This window comes from Thermobia domestica, chromosome 2 (genome assembly GCF_964235325.1).
Source record: "Thermobia domestica chromosome 2, izTheDome1.hap1.1, whole genome shotgun sequence".
Taxonomy (NCBI): Eukaryota; Metazoa; Arthropoda; class Insecta; order Zygentoma; family Lepismatidae; genus Thermobia; species Thermobia domestica.
Genome location: NC_137455.1, coordinates 333,643,914 through 333,662,094, shown reverse-complemented (window position 1 = coordinate 333,662,094; position 18,181 = coordinate 333,643,914). Strand labels below are relative to the sequence as shown.

At 37.3% G+C, this 18,181-nt stretch overlaps 1 protein-coding gene across 2 annotated transcripts in view; it reads left to right on the top strand.

The window, feature by feature from the left end:
• Positions 1-214: 214 nt before the first annotated feature.
• Positions 215-18,181, top strand: part of CAH9 (Carbonic anhydrase 9) — a 152,842-nt gene continuing 134,875 nt past the window's right edge. Inside the window, exon 1 of one of the 2 annotated variants that reach the window (XM_081749143.1) lies at positions 215-666. The gene's annotated coding sequence lies outside the window, so the exon portion shown is untranslated. The remainder of the gene's footprint in view (positions 667-18,181) is intronic. The other variant, XM_081749141.1, reaches the window with a different exon arrangement.

Below are 18,181 nucleotides of genomic sequence, written 5' to 3'. Positions count from 1 at the left end.
GTTAGCAGTGGTACCAGTTTTTTTTTTTTCATTCAATTTCCTTCTACATTTATCGTTAAAAGTTCCTGTAGACCCAAATTCTTGCCTACGTGATTTACCTTGTCAGGTTAACACCTCATTTTCTGAGAAGCGAAAAAGAATGAAGCTTTTTCCTCGTCAGTTTTAAGCGCCAAAAGTTGTATTGCAGGAGAGGAAGGAAATGAAGCAATGGGAAAAGAAAACATTACAGGCAGGTAGACACACACAAAAAAGTATCAATAAAGAAAGGCAGATTTAGAAAAAAAAATATATGAAGATAGCTTGAGGGCTGACGCTGGAAAAGCATAGTCATTAATGCTTGATTCATCACTGTTTCAAGCTTCATTTCAAAGATACTTCTTTTTTTAAAAAAATACAGACTCTGAACTTGAGATACATGCAGTATGATAAAAATACCTCAGCCTGTCAGATACAGAAGGCATAGGTGATCGTGTGTAAACGAGTGTTCTCTTCTCTTCTACTGTTATGTATATATGCATTCATGTATGTATGTATGTATGCATATGTGTATTCGTGACGTAAGTCAGGTGGTGTTATAATTTTTGTTTGTGCCCGCTTCTATAAGAAGTGAAAAACAGTCATACAGATATATCCAGTTCGTCACTAGAGGGAGTGAACGTCATCCAGGTAAGTAAAAAAAAAAAAAAAGAAAAAAAAAAGAAAAAACATTTATCTATTATTCTTGACGTATAAAGTATACATAAATATTATGTATAGCTAACAGTATCTTCTGACATTGTAACCTATATAAACACTAGTGTATTTCATGAATTGTTTAATATAATTTGTTTATTACAAAATATGTTTACGAGTATGTCATGGCAACTATAATTCATTTCTGTCAAAATTTTGAATATAATTAAAATTACAAAAACATAGGGTCTAAGTGTGATCTTCTAAAGCAGTGGTCTCAACTACTTTAGAGTTACATATCTTTTTTTTTTTTTTTTTTTTTTTTTTTAAGGCAAGCTACGGACCCCACACCTTTAAATTTCAGTGTTTGCGTAAAACTAATACTTGAGACTTTAGAGATAGATAGCAATATTAACATTTTTATTTATATTTTAAGCATACAATATATTTATACAGGGGTTCCATGGCACTATTTACATATCTTATAAATCACGCAGCGATGATTTCAGGGGTGGCTCAGGTGTAAAGTCCCCCTGGTAAAATGACCACTCATGCCATGGACCACCAGAGGTTCGCGAACTCATCAGTTGGGGAAAACTGTTCTAAAATATTTAAAATAGACGTTAGAAATGTGACAGAAAAAAAACTTATAATAATCTGTTTAGTCATTATATCCACGAGCTGTCGGAATCACTACTTTGGGCGTAGCATTTTATGCAATAAAATGAAATGAAAGTTTTGAGTTTTACGTCCCACGGTTGTGCCGGTTAGGCTAAAGGAGAGGGTGATTATGAGAAATGAATGAAATGGTGGAATGAAGAAAGTGGGAGGAAACGGGAGAACCCCGAGAAAACCCACGCACACGGTGTTTGTCCACCACAAAGTTTACTTGGAGCGAGTTGGGTACTCTACCACTCAGCCACTGCGGCTCCCGTAGCATTTTATGCAAACGACAATCACATCTGGTGCTGACAGAGATATCATGTAGGGATGCGTGGACAGCAAAATCACTTTTTTTTTTTTTTTTTAAATCTTCCGGATGATTCTTCGAAAGAGTAGATATGAAACTAAACAAGTTCATTTTTCATCATTTTACTAGAAGATGTTTTCTATGTCGGGGAAAGGAGGTCGTTAAATCCTGATATATTAGTAATAATTTCAGGGGTAGACCGCGGTAGTTTCCCTCCGAAACTATGGAATTTCTCCCGTGGAAACATATGTTCGATTGTACCCAATGTGAGTTACTAATATTTTTGTACTACTACTTTTCACTCCCCGTATATTGGAGATTTCTCTCGTGGGAAATTTGAAATCACCACTGTATCCATGACCGATTTCAGAAGAACTAGTTTGACACGTGAATTGTTTATATTAAGTTGTGTATACCAGTGACCCGTGACCCGGAAGACGCAGAAACAGTGAGACCCATGACTTAGATCCATGTACTTCTCGGACTCTTCAAGTGAACTTTGTGGTGGACAAACACCGTGTGCGTGGGTTTCCTCGGGGTTCTCCCGTTTCCTCCCTTTTTCTTCATTCCACCATTTCATTCATTTCTCATAATCACCGTCTTCTTTAGCCTAACCGGCATAAGCGTGGGACGTAAAACTTAAAGATTTAATTTCATTTTTTCTCGGACTCTTGGCGTGACTTGGAGTGACCCGGTATGAACGGGCAGACCCATGGCCCCGAATGACCCGATAGGATCCGGAGGCGAAAAGTCGTTATGCACATGAGCTACTGATGCAATGTGAGGTTACGTGTTATGTGTGAGGTTACTGATGCAATTCTAACAAGCAAGATTTTCTGCTCTCTCTCTCATTGCTTTTTCACTTGTTGTTTGCGTTTCTGTGTCAAACATTGCACTAAAAGATAACTACAAGATTTATCAGAGTACAAGCTCGTCAGAATCACAGAAAAGGCAATTTACACGTTCTCTTGTGTGCGATCGTCCAAGTCGAATCGACATCAAAAACTCGTCGTTCAGAATATAAAAAGATACCGCTGAGATCAAACAATGTTGTGTTAATTCTTTTTTGTATAGCTATGCCACGTTCAAAAACCACGTATGGGAAAACAAATTAACAAGAAATTATACTTGTGAAAACATGAAATGTTGAGAGCATGGTTTCTTGATTAAGAAATGTTACATCGAGAATTAAACAAATGAATGCTCGAGCTCGAATAGTGAACATCAACTCTATCATCACGTCTCTGGAACTCACTAATAGAATAATTAACACTTCTGACCAGAGTTATACAGTTATTTATTAAAAACTAGAATACAGTGTAACGGATTCGACAACTTAACGTTATCTTCATCAGACACGCTCACTGAGTTAGTGTCTGATGAAGATAATGTTAAGTTGTCGAAACCATTACACTGTATTCTAGTTTTTAATAAATAACTGTATATGCTCTGATCAGAAGTGTTAATTATTCTATTAGTGAACATCAATAATCAACTAGGAAATTCTGCTGTAATGTTCCAACAGCTTGTTCTGCATCGCCGGATCTGCCTAGGTCACTGGGTCTCTCTGTCCAGGTCAGAGAAACGAGACCCAGATCTGGATGACCAGGATAATAGTCGTGACCCATGATCCATAACCCATTTCATCAGTGACTGGTATATAAATCTACCAGTAATTCAAATAATCTGTTGAAGAAGATAGTGTCTTGATTTTGTAACGACTTTAGCACTAACATAATCCCATTAACAGCTTTTAGCTCTTATTAAATTTTTCTATACACACATAACTCATCATCCTAATATGAGCACGAATTTCCTTCTCACTTCTTCACTATATATGTACACTCATGTCCAAAATGATTGTCGCATATCTATAATTGTCTTCTTGTAAGAATATAATTTGATAATGATTTTGAATGGTACTTTTAATACTGCTACTATGTGTATAATCGGGAAATGTATAGGAAAAGAATTATAAATACGAAAATTAGAATGAGTAAAACAAAATGTAGCTAAATGGACAAGAAAGTTTTATTTTCGTTTTATTATTCTTATTTACTGCTCTTTTGACATGAAATTCGCCACATACATGTCTTTGCCGATTATACACACAATAACATTGTAAGAACTACGGGACGAATTTGCTAGCAAATTATATTCCTACAACATATTTATAGACATGCGACAATAATTTTGGACATGAGTGTACATATACCTTTACAGACATGAGTAAAGGACGTGATGACTTACAAAGGGAATGATTGCTACAGACAAACATATAAGAATAACATTTTAATATACAGGCGTTGAAATGAATTTGTGACGAACTTGGAGAACTGATAGATGATGTCAAAGAGAAATATTTTTTTTCTTTGAATACGCCTCATTGCAGCTCTACAGGCGTTTTAAGTTGCAATCATGAAATATTTTTTTGTCAGTCAGTTTAAAACAAAGCATCTGCAATGTTCATCAACCTGCTATATATAGCTTTTTTACTCGTTTCCTAACACAAGGATATCAACTTTATCAACGCTCTAGCGACAATGTTAATCTTATGGGGTGAAAATGATCTCTAAAATGTTGAATAGAAAAATAACGGCACCTTTTTTTAAATCAATGAGAACTGGCAGATCTACAAAATATTTGCAATTGTTCACTGAAGACTGCGTATTTCTAGAGTTTGTGGTTTCTGAGATCTCATTGTCGATAGGAATTGGCTACAAATATACGAGGAGCATGCTGAAAGTTTAGACACTCTTTAAAAAATCTCTTTATTTACATAGAACATTTTCCATTTTCTCAAAATAGTCCCCAAAAGTATCAATCCACATTTTCATTCTTAAAAACCACGAATAAAGTATTTAAAAAAAAAAATCGTTTTCTGGATTATCAAAAATTTCATTATTATACGCTATGATAGCCTCTAAGTCACACGGAGCTAAATCTGAGAATAATCCGGGTGCAGAAGAATACGAACCCCTCACTTTCCTGTAGACACTCCAAAGCTTTCGCTGCTGTGTGGCCGTGCATGGTCGTGGTGAAGAAGAAAGTGAGACAGTGGAGACTTTTGGTGGACGGATCTCCAAGCTTCAAAGACGCTCAGAAGTTAATAAGTAATGTACCACTCTGCTGTCACTGCACGTCGATAATCTAACTATATAGTTGCTATGTGTTTAGAAAAAAAAATGCCACCGTAACTTTTACCCACGCTCCGTGCTCGTTTAACTTTCGAAGGTAGAGTTTCATGTTCAAAACACCGCACTGTCGACTGCTGTTTTGTTTCAGAATCATAGTTTTAAATCCATATTTCATTGCCTGTGGTTATATGTAAACGTCTTTGCTTTTCCCCTGTGAATTCTTTTTTTTAAACATACTCCATGCAGTTATGATTTTGCTCAGGCGTAAGCACATGTGGAACACAGCGGTTGCAACGCGTAGAAAGACCAAAAGTATCTTTTATTATGAACTGGGCTGCAGTTGATCCGAATTTCAAGGTTGACTCTGTTTTTTTGTATGTGATGTGGCGATCCTCTTTCACAAAGCTGCGACATTTTCATCCATAATTGCGGTGCTAGGGCGCCCAATGAGAGGCTTATCTGTGAGGCTTTTTCAGCCGCGTTCAAATTCCGCAAACCAATTAAAAACAGTTGCGCGTGAAGGGCCAGTGTCATCGAAACACTTTCCTAACAATCATTGCACTGCTTTTGCGTTAAACCGTACTTAAAACAGTAAAAGATAATTGCACAAAAATCATATCGCTTGAGCTTTATTGTTGCCGACTGACAGTGCTGAAACGAACCTATACTTCCAGCCCTCTAATTTAAAAAAAAAAAAAAAACAAAAACAAAAAAAACAAAAAAACCTGCAGCCTTGCAGTCATCACTAGAGGGATACGCTTTTAAACATGATGCGTCTCAGTACGGCAATTCTATTTGAGTGATGATTGAGTGATTTTTGAGTTTTACGTCCCGTTCAGCAGCGAGGCTATGTGAGACGTGGACCTACGGATTAACGCGGAATCCGAACCACATGAACTCCCGCCGGCAATTCTATTTGAATTTTAATATCTAAAAACATTCGGCATGCTCCTCGTATAAAAAGTTTTTAAAATGTATAAAATGTGAACACTGCAGAGTTCCTTCGTGGCTAAGCGATTAGCAAATGAAATAAAATGAAATTTTTGAGTTTTACGTCCCACGATTATGCCGGTTAGGCTAAAGGAGACGGTGATGATGAGAAATGAATGAAATGATGGAATGAAGAAAGTGGGAGGAAACGGGAGAACCCCGGGGAAACCCACGCACACAATGTTTGTCCACCACAAAGTTCACTTGGCGGGAGCAGGGTTTGAACCCCGGACCCGGTCACAAACAGCCTATAGATCATTATGATTAGAGATATATTATAAATCCTCACATGAAAGATATGAGGGGTGCATAGAGTCCTTGCTGGAAAACTATTGTGTAAGATACTTTTAGGAATATCAAGTAGGAGATAAATAATATAAAGCAATCTTAGAAGTAGATTGATATTATGAGAATTCTCATGGGATTCAATTGGCACTAATAATATTCAATATTGAACTATTCTGTGACAATGAATCCTCAAATTTTTAAGCCTTATTATTATTATTATTATTATTATTATTATTATTATTATTATTATTATTATTATTATTATTATTATTATTATTATTATTATTGCATCACGGTTCAAACCAGTTTCAACTTAGTAACAATGTTGCCACACTTGCTACAAATGTACCAAATTCAGCCCTTTTTGTCATTCATCGTCCCGTCGGTACCACGCTGGCATTTTCAGCCCCTTTTGTGAAAAAGTTGGTACAATTCTACCTAATTTAGTACCATTTAAGAAATACTTGTCACATTTTCAAAAATGTTAGTAAGACTTTCTCTACATCTCAGGTAACTCATACTGTGTGTTGGACCCTTAAGAAATGCTGTTGAACATTCATTCTGTGTTGTTGCACCGCATAACGCTACGAACTTTGTGTGAAAAATTCGTAATTCGAACTATACCGGGAAAACAAATGACGCTAGATGGGCACATCCGCGCCGCGAATAAAGGAGACGAGAAAGAAGCAGTGTGGTGGAAATTTTAGCTTGAAATCTTGAAACAAAAGCACACAGAGGTTGAACCAAGTGTTGAACATTCCGAAGAAGACCAGCGTGTGCTCAAATAAGTCTATAATTTGTGTGCCGTTGCAAAGATTCTACATTAAAACGATAATAACCTCTCTGTTCTATTTCTTAGCTGTGACAAAGCTTCATCTACTTCCACGGTTGTTCGGGGTCCTCCTATTTGGATGTTTTTAAAAACAATACTTTCTTGATTCGGACTCTTGGAAGAATGGGGGAGGGGGGCTCTAGAACTTTACCTCTTTTAGTTTCGTGTTATAGAGCCATGTATTACATTGGTATAAAATAATGAATTCAGCCCTTTTTGTTTCAATTTGGTACTATTTTTCAGCCCATTTCAGAGCTAGGAATGTGGAAACACTGCTTAGTAATCTCATGGCCGTCTCTGGCAAATGCAGATTATTTGAAGAGTTCTTCTTTTCCAAAGAATTTTCTGACCATATGACAGATGTCTAGTATTACTGATTTTTGTAGATGATTATGATTATTATAGTAGCAGTTGTTATTATTATTATTACACGCCATTGATTTAATACACCATCATACAATGTGAATTTCTTTTTCGTGTTGCCTGTATTATTTGCATAATCAAGAACACTTGAAGAAATAAGGTAAAGCGGAAATGCTAGAAGGCATTGCCAACAATTTAAAGTGAAACGTGATTTAATTTCATGGAAAAAATGGTAAGCTCTTTGTAAAGAAATCACACACACACACACACACACACACACACACACACACACATATATATATATATATATATATATATATATATATATATATATATATATATATATATATATATATATATATATATATATATATATATATATATATGAACGCTTGAGTACACACTGTTTCTCTTTTTCCTGTTTTTTTCTTTTTCCTTTTTCTTTGTTTTTTTTAAAGCAAGACTTTTGAAATTAGGTTCTGATTCATTAGTGATTTTTTCAAAGTCTACTTTGCTGAAAGAGTTATGTAAAATATTGTTCTTTAATGTGGTAGGTTATACAGGCGCGCAAGCAGAAATTTTTGTTGAAGTGGTCGAAACTTGGGGGAAAGAGCCTAATAATACTACGAGCCACTACGTCTATGCAGTATTGAACATGCATTATTCTGCATCTAAAATGACGATAAGTAATTGTAAAATAATTTCACCCTATATTTTCAGGAAAAAATGATAGAACTAGATTGTTTTTGTAAAAGAATGAATATAGACTAACTGTAAGATCATTTTCATGCTACATCAAGCATTTTCCTATTAAACAAGTATAATTTTAATTAGGTGTAAAAGTAAGGGGGAACGCTAGAGGATGCCGTTTCTCTACTTCCAAAAATTATGAATGGCGTCCTTCCACTTCCTAAAAAAAAAAAAAAAAAAACAAAAAACAATGAGCAAAGATAGGCATGGGAGACGGCATGACGTCATCCGTCCCCCTACCTTTTCAGATTCATTTTTACCCCTGGTTTTAATGAGAAAATGTACAAATGTATGTTGAGTCACGAAGTTTGGTGGGGTACGGACCCGGTGGATCCCCACGTTCTTGTTTCCAAAGAGGGCGCTGGAACAAAAAGCGTTGATTGGGAGACGATAAACTATTTAAGGGGCGTTTGAGATTTCATGATCTGTTAGACTTTTTCTTATTATTGCACTGAGGAAAAAAAACACATGTGGCGTACCTAAAAACGTAGGTTACATGTGTAAATCCTGTAGTTTTTGAACAACGTACAACGGACATATAACCGAAAAAGTATATTTTATACGTTCTTTACGTATGAATGTTTCGAATATACGTACCTTCAGTACGAAAGAAAGAACGGTATGTATAGGCGGTCAGGATCTCACATACGGATGGACGTATGTAACATATAGACCTAGCTGAAGTATGTAACATACGTATATGTATGTAATATACAGAAGACTATTAAGCGCCCCAAACACGTACACACTTGCATGACCAACATGCATGAAAGATTTGTTTCATCATGCATGTTGGAAGAATTTTTTGCCCACACATACCAACATGCTGTCTAACTTACTACAAGTAGTGTGAGAAATGTGGAGAACAGGGACCGGGAAGAGTCGAATGGCAAGACAATATGATTGCTACCAACAAGTAGTAACGATCGAGGTCTGTTAATTATACATGTCAGTACACAGGAATAAGCATGAAAATAAAACTAATTGCAATAATGATTTTTTTTTTACTTACCTGTGGAGATAACTCATCAGGGTCTTCATCACTGCTATGTTCATCTAGGTTGCTTCTGCTTACACGTGTTTCTTCCAGTGTTTCTTTCAGAAACAATGTTCCGGAAGGGGCACACTTAGTATTCCGGGGGGCACTGCTGACACTATTCTATTTATTATTACATTATAGACGTATTATTTTGGTCCATTCCGGGGAAGGGCAATCTTAGAGCTCCGGGGGTCAGTGCCCCCAAAAACAGGTCTGGAAGAAACACCGGTTTCTTCCGGATTCGATAAAAATGAAAGTTCACCGTAGTACCACCGGGCTGTAGACACGGGGGAAGGGGCATCGGGGCTAGTCCCCCCAAATGATTTCCTGCACGCCCAAATGACCAGCTTCTAAAACATCATCGTAAGATTACCTCGCTTCAGTCATTTAAAAATAACAAAGTTTACATATAGCGTCTCATTAATAATTTACGGTAAATTATTTACCGATTGTAAAATACCGGTAGTATAGCAGGCCTATCTCTTCCGTGTAAGCAATGACCAAATGCACAGCTTGCTATCACATCTGCTACAATCGATTGATCTAGTGCTCCTGTGCAGATCATGTTGAAATTGGTTGGAAAAGGTTTAGATAATGGAACTATACTAATACACACTATTTATAATATTTTGTGCGTGTAATTCTTCTTTAGATTTGTGTCAATATAAACTGCATAACAAACAAATGGACTTCGAAAAATACTTTTTTTTTTTTTTTTTGTAAAGCAAATTACACAATTTACTGTGATTTATATTTGGCAGTTTGAAGACAAACGTTTCAACAAGGTACAGTGCTATAAATACTGGTACAAAACAAATACACTAAACTGATTTGTAAGAACATTATATTTTCATATGCTGTCAACTGTTTTAAAAAAACATGTTTTATCAGATGGAAAATATGGTGAAAAAAAACAACGTTTTTATTCAGTTTGGATTTCATTCACTTTTTTCGCCACTTGTTGTAAAACAGGAAGTGAGATATAGCTGTTAATAAAATAATTATGTTGTTTTTTAGTTACGAATAATAAATAAATATTTTTGTCAGAAAATCTTAAAGAAATTAAGTGAAATTTCAAAGAAAATCAGTCTTATGTAGATATGTTCTGTGTACAAGGGCTTAAATTGAAATAGATTTGCACAAAGGTTTAACGATTGGTCAAGGGCAGTAGTCCTTGGTTAAGCATAGTAAAAACTACCTGGTGCACAATATTTATGGAGAAATAAAGCTTTAAAAAACAGCGTTTTTAGTATTTCGGACCTAAATCAAAATTTTCCGCTTTTTTAGGCTTAAAAATCTCTAGCTGTAACGCGTTTTTTTTTGTTGTTGTTGTTGTTTTTGCTTTGTTCATTGTAGCTGCCCCTTAAAAATGACGGGCTCCTCCTAGATAAACCTACTAGCTACACCCCTGTAGTACCATAACTTCGGCATGTAAACTTCATCAGCGGCAGAATCACTTAATTTGCTTTTATTCACTTTGTTGTGCTCTCTTCTGTAGTTGGAGCTCAACGTGTTTATCCTCCTTTTAACATCATCAAGTGCGGCGTCAGGTTGAAACTCTCTCAGCTTTTTAACAGTTTTTCATATGCAGAATTCTTTACGTCCTTCTCCACAAAGTAGTCTTTTTTGATTTTACCTTCCACAAACATCGTAGTTCTTTGTATATCTCCATCTTCAACAACCTTGGTATTACGGAGGAAAGAGTCACGTGATTTCTTCCGCTGCCATGATTGGCGGACCTAAACGTAAAACAACCAACTTGCATGAACGAACACATACACGGTAAACATGCATGAAGAACGGCAAAACCATCACTCAAGTTTACATAAGATTTTGAAAACTTTCAACATGCATGAACGAGACCATACACGATCAACTTGCCTGTGGTTTTATCATTTTTCATGCAAGTTGAGCGGTTTCTTCATGCATATGTGTACGCGTATAGGTCGCATTAGATCTCATATATCCTGCAACAGTATGATGTAACATCTAAGTGGGAAAAGTATGTAGCATATGGATAACATATGCCTCGTACTGATTTCCATAGTAAACATAAGAATCCGTATATTTGTACAATATACCGCTGTCTGGATAATGGATTTTTCTCAGTGTGGACAAAGCCGTTATGCCTTTTACAAATTATCGGAAGTTCAGACTTTTTTACAAATAACAACAACAATAATAATAATAATAATAATAATAATAATAATAATAATAATAATAATAATAATAATAATAATAATGATAATAATAATAATAATACACTGATTATAATACGGATTTAGATTCTTTTTTTCTTTAAAAGAAAGTCGATCATAGAAATGCTCGTTGATCTCTGTTTGTTCGAAAGCGAGGAGGACAAGCGTATGTTTTAAAAAATTAAAAAGTCCTTTTCGGGGTAAGGGAAAAGATGGCTAATGTAAAACAAATTATAAAAATAAAATTTCCTTTTATTTTATAACACACTTTTATTCTTCAAGCTGTTTTTAAGAATTGAAGCCTTTTTTGTGGTTCTTAAATTGCTTCGTCCAAGTCCTACGTTCAGCCTTGTGCATAAGTGTATTGGGTCAAGATGGCAGGAGATACTCAGAACATTCCCATACACCCAAAGGGGCGCTAGACTCGAAAAGGTTGAGAACCATTGGATTACAGAATCACACCACCGGCTTCGACTATATTAACTGTTTGGAAATCAAAGTACTACCCATGGTGTTACTCAACTAATACTCGATATTTTTTAAAATTATTTTTTCCGTCTCTAAGTGGAAATGATTTATAGATACTGTAGAGGGCCGATGCCCTTCTACATCATCTGCATATCAAAATGCAGATGAAGGGCACATTTGCATATGTATATGTAAATATGATATTTTGTGGAATAATTATTTGCTTAATATTAGTATATTCTGTGCATATAAATTGAATTATTTGTGATGAAGTGTGAAACACCTAGCATAGTACGTAAATATTAATACAATATTGTGTTATATGGTATTTATTTCCTTGTGTTTATTCCATTTATATGACTTATATAATGTATTAATGTGTTGCATATAATTACTTCGTTGTTGCATTATGCATAACTAACAGGGGATGATGGAAGATAATGAATAAAAAGCAGAGATGAAGATTAATTAAATAAAAATGAGAAGATTCTATAAGAATCATATAGATTTTCAGAACGCTGGAAGAGAGCTAGAGCTAAGAGAAGTTTTTTTTTTTCCTTTCCCGACTGACTGTCGCCTTTACTACAGGATGGGAGGTCTATCTCAACTCACCACGGAAAGAAATACCCAGAATAGAAACTAAATAAGCATAGTATACCCAGGAAGAGCCTATAGTCTTCCTTTGGTGAATCTACACTGGGTTTGATACAATGTGTTGGAACACGGAGTTCGTATTGTTTAAAATGCCATAAACTTTTTCACTTCTACATGTGAAAATTTTGGTTTCTATAGGTGTGAGTTCCTATGTCCCGAGTGTCAGCGTCTCTTCCTCCCCCCCTGTTCACCAAAAACCAGTAACCTGGCTAGCGAGCCTCTTGCTTGGTTCCCACCATGCAACACCAATTTGAAAATGTATACTTTAATTTGACTTATTTTCTGTGTTTATTATTAATATTTACGTACTAAGCTATACTCGTTCTTGGAAAGACCGTATAAAATTCTGTTAATTTAACAACGTGTTTCCCTTATCGAACAAGACACTTAGATCTTGTATTTGTGAAAAATAAATAATTAACAAAGATGTTTCCTTCAATCTCTCTCCAAGCAAGCATGGCTGCATTAGTTAGCAGACGGTTTGAACGACGGCCACAGAAATTGGGTGTACTGCTGCTTCTGAGAGAGATGACAGTCAATAAATTGTATAAATATGTATTCTTTGTATGTTTAACTTTATTTTAATGTATAATGTCATATGTTTCTATACTTTATTTGTTTGTAAATAGCAAAGGAAAACAAAAGTAGGCGGAAATCTGTCATAGTTTCTGCTGTAAGCAAAAACTTCCGTGCTGGCCGCTATTAGGAGGAGGGGCAGCACGTATCAGCCAAGAAAGGTGAAGTTGGATACGAATGGTGGCTGAAGACGGGCATTGACACAGGAGACCACCCGCAATATTCGCCGCAAGGCATGAACTTTTGTCAAAGGGTGCTGGGAGAAGCGAGTTTCTTCGTTTCCTGTGTTTTGCCAGAAAGATATACTCGTTTTCCTTGGAGAACGTGGTAGTTGAAGCTAGACTCGTGAAGTAACAAGAGATAGTTAGCAGTGTAGTAGGAAGTCACCAGACTTCCTGTACAGAGTTCAAGACCCAGGACACGGTGTGAACAATTGTTCGGTTCCCCGGGATTTGTCCTGTGAACAACTGTATCGCGAGTGAGTTGTACAAAATTTCTTCAAAACATGAAATAGTCCAGTGGCATACAGTGTGTTACTTACACATATTTTAAGTGATACGTCAGTGGTGCTTATATTATTTCAGTGACAATGGAAGTTTAAAAGTTTGAAATCATTATATACATTTTTCGTCCATTGCTCTGAGTGCTACCGTCACTCAGTAGAGCTCACATAATTTAAAGCTCATTCGCAAACCCATTGTTAATATGGGACAACCCATTTCACCAAATATGAGAGAAAGATATATCCTAGCATATCTCAAGTAGAGATATATAAACAAGGCCGGTAAAGCCAGTACACCGTGCCTGTCCTTGGACATTTAAGCACAAGGCTGCAAGTAATTAATTTGCTTGCTTTTATTTTGGAGATAGTAAACATTCGTTCCTTGAACGGCTAGAATTCAGCATAACTGATCTTCTACCAGAACATTTTCATATAGTGGAATGAGCATCGAGGAGGACACTGTGTTCAATCAAATTCAGAACTTGAGTACGTCTAGCAAAGTTTGAACAGTGCATCAGCATATAAAATTCTTGTTTATTTGTATCTTCAGTGTGTGTTGTCTACCAACAACAAAAGTGAAATATGTTTCTTCGACAATAAAATACATCTCTCCTACAGAACAGTTAGAGACGAGAAACTAAAAATATGAGGAGATAACATAATTCTGTAAATATCTCTATATAAGTTTTTTTTTTATTTAAAGGTCAGACAGACCTTTCTTGTTTTGATTTATTCTACATTAATTTCTCATTCATTTTATTTTTTTTAGTGTGATAAATTATTAAGTATATCAAAATATCTAAGTAACGTGTTTATGTGATAGTGCACTACAAAGGTGATAAGTATTTAGTGTATAAAGTGTGATATGATCCTCGCATCTACCATGTTGAATGTTCCTGATCCCTCTGTCGGAAATAAATCTGTCAGCTCTTTCCAGAACATCTGTTTATTCAATTGCTGTAGGGTGAGTACCTACACTAATGATATCTTTGTTTCAGGAGTGTGATTCAAGGAGACATCATCCCCTTCATGTTGTATGTTTGACCATCTCTCTGTATGGGGCTCAGAGAGAATTCTGCCCAAAAGAACAAACTAACAGCCATGAATAGTGAGATCAATACAGGCTGCTACCTGTAAAAATTTAAAGTATAGAATTTTTTTTCTTTTAACCTATTTGAAACGTATAACTGACTCACTATTATAGCATCCTTGAGCATGGTTGTTATGCAGATTGCCCTGAGATCTGCTGTTCTACAGAAATAAATAAATAGTTTGCTCTACCGACTTTATAAGGGAGTGGCGGCCCTTACAGGAGAGAACCTGATCTCCAAGAGGGAATAAATAACTTTCACATATTTTGTTATGTGCATTCTATGCAAATATTGCAGTTAATTAAATATTCCCAGCCACTCTCCTTTTAACATTTTTTTTTATATTGTGTTGGTGTCATTAGGTAAACAGTAGCTTCGGCTCTGGCCACCTAGCACCTCACAATAATAAGAAGTGGCGCCATCAGCGTTAAGGGCAAGAGAGTATAATTCTATATACTCAAGTGGTCAACATACGGCTTGTGTAAAATTTCGGTATATGTTTGTTTTTTTTTCTCCCCGAAAATTTCCAAGAACGTAGGTGTCTTGTGTACTGAAATTTATTTATGTTTGAATATTTTTGTGTAAACATTACTAGAGAATTCAGTTTTTGTTTGAACTTTGGGGGGAAGAAAGTTTTGTAATTCCGTTTTACTCGTAAATGGTGGTAACGCGAGCGCAGGCTCGAAGAGTTAGAAATATGGATAACGAGTTCGTATTTGAAGAGTTCGCTCAGAGAGCTGGGGAGCTCTCTGAAGAGAATAGTCTTGATGACGCTCAGAGCGCTAACGAGCGTCCGGTCAGCGTTGTGGGAGACGCTGCTGCGGTCGATACCGTTCCGCCAGTCCACAGTAGGGAGCCGGAAGTACCATTAAGGGAGGAAAGGGAAGAATTCAGCAGAAATCAAAATGAGGTTAGCACAGCCAGTAATATGAGTAGCACCATAGATAATTCGAATAATTTGACTATTGCAGCTATGTTCAGGGAGATTTTGTTAAAACAAGAAGAGAATGTAAGGAAACTAAAGGAGGAATTAAAAGAAGAAAATAGAAGCCTAAGGGAAGATTTAGACGTTAGGTTAAAAGAAAATGTATCCAAATTAGAAAGCAAGATAGAAGAAAGTTCAGAGAAATTAGACAGAAGAGTAGAGACTGGCCTGGAGCAGGTACATAGAGAGACGAAGGACATGTATAAACGTCTCGAACAGGCCATAGAGTCAAGTAATGCTCGTCTGGAACTCCAGTTGGAGACTGTGAGTTCGAGACTAGAGCACAGTGAACGGGAACTAACAGAGCGGATAGAGATCACCACCGTAGAGCTTAGGGGGGAGATTGAAGGCGCTCGGGAGGATCTAAATACCCGTGTCACGGAAACAACTCGAAGATTAGAAGAGAATTACACCGAACTTGCTGACAGTGTTAGACAGGTCTCGTCTCGTGTCGAACAGACCACTCTTACGCTGAATAATCAGGTCAGGCGAGTGGAAGTGAATTTCGCTTCCCAACTAGCAAGGATCCGGGGGGAACTAGTGCAGGACACGCCACTCGATGAGATCAGGTCGGAATGCAACGGCAGCATCCAACAGATGCAAGAGACCGTTCATGACGTGTGTGCACAGCTCGAGAAGAAAATGGAGGAGTGGAAGAGCTCCATTCAGAAGGAGACCAGTGAGGTTATAGAGGGGAGACTCGCTAACATCTCTGTCTCCAGTGCACAAGAAAGACCACCATCCCCGAACAATGTCTCGAGTCGCGATCTGCCTGGTTCTCAACCTGAGAACCGCGCTACTTCCCACGAGACAGAACCTGTCCCGTCGACGTCTCGCTCATGTAATCATGAGACGAGACAACACCTCGCAACAGCTTTTGGACTAATACACAGGGATGTCACCTTACCTGTGTATTCTGGGAACGAATCTGAGACCGAAACATACAACTTCCTCCAAGATCTCGACCGGTACTTTGAGGTCACTGGAGTACCGGACGAGATGAGGCTCAGCTTCATACCGAGAGCGATTCGGAATACTTGCTACCAATGGTTTCAAGTTAACCGGAACAAGATTCAGACCTACAATGATTTTGTGCATAACTTTAAACAGTGCTACCTTAGTGAAGAGCGGCTGGCAAACCTAAGGGCAACAATTCTCACCTCCCACTTCGACAACCGTATACACAAATCCCCCGCAGAATATCTTCTAGATCTGTTACATAAGAACAGTATATTAGAGCCGAGGATGTCTGACGCTACATTATTGAAGGTACTTCCGCGTCATTTCCCGAACTGGCTGTTTAGGGCGATAGTCTCTTCTCGCCCGAAAACAATCGCAGAGTTGTTAAATCTTGTACAGGAACTGCAGTCGTCGATGACGAATCGCGACCAGTTCTTCCAGGGTAACCAGAGGAAAGGGGTCAACATGCTCCAAGTGAGCATGGAAAACGAGGACAATAACCCCTCTGGCCACAGTGGGAAGCACGCTGCTCGTAAACAAAATAGAGCGAGAGAAAACCAGCGTCCTTACCAGAGAAAGAGACATCAAAACACGAAAAATAACAACCACCAGCGATCCCCACCTCGCCAGCCGAGCAGTGGAAGTGGGTCGTCTGGCTGGTCACGTGGGGGGAACTCCCACTCCTCTAACAACAACAACAACATTCGTGGAGCCCGTGGTAGGAGGGGAGGAACGCGCCACACGGATAGACCTCAGGGAAATTCCTTCCGTCATGCGGACGAGGAGATCCAACTGCTGGAACATTATGACCGGGCGCCTCCTCCTACCAGTCAGAATCAAAACATGAACAGGAGTAACCAATCCTCTTCGTCTGCTCCCAGAGAATGAGGATTGTCCGCATGTACTTGGGACAACGTTAGGATGACAATGGAGGATACGAGTACATCTGAGTTGACAAATAAAAATTCCAAGTATGTGCGTAATTTAGAAGAAAATGTAGAAAATATTCATTTATACGAAGAATCATGTGAAACCGCAGTGAAAGAGATTTTTGAAAATGTAGTAGAAAAGGAAGAAGAAAACTGTAATTTTTGTTCAGAAATAATAGCAAAGAAGCATTTCAGTGAAGGCATGTTCAAAAATAAGTTAACCTTGTTAAGTAGGACAGGAGAACACATTGATTTAGATAGGGCTGTATATGAAGAGGCCAATGGCATTTTTAAGAATTTATTCGATTCAAGTAATGAAGAACTACCCAGTAATAACGTAATATCACTACCAGAGATTAATGTACTTTTGTTTGGAAAGGAAGTTAATTCTTTATTAGATACAGGAGCAACTTGCTCAGCTATATCGAAAGAAATTTGGGACTCCGTCTCAAATAGCCACCCCACACCCGCATTTTTGAGTGCTAAGAATATACGGGTTACGTCTGCTTTCGGAAGTAAATCAGCGACGATCATAGGCCAGACGCTGTTAGTCATTCAGATACATGGGAAGGAATTTCATACATTAGGCATCATTATTTCTGGTCTGAACAGATCTTTGATTTTAGGTTCCAACTTCTTTACAGAATCTCGTGCCGTGTTAGATTATGATACTGGCCTTCTACATCTCAAACATCCTCATGATGTAGAAGTCAAATTTAGATCTGTAGATTGCGAGACTGAGGATTTAGTAGTTCGATGTTTAGAATTGAATGGTGA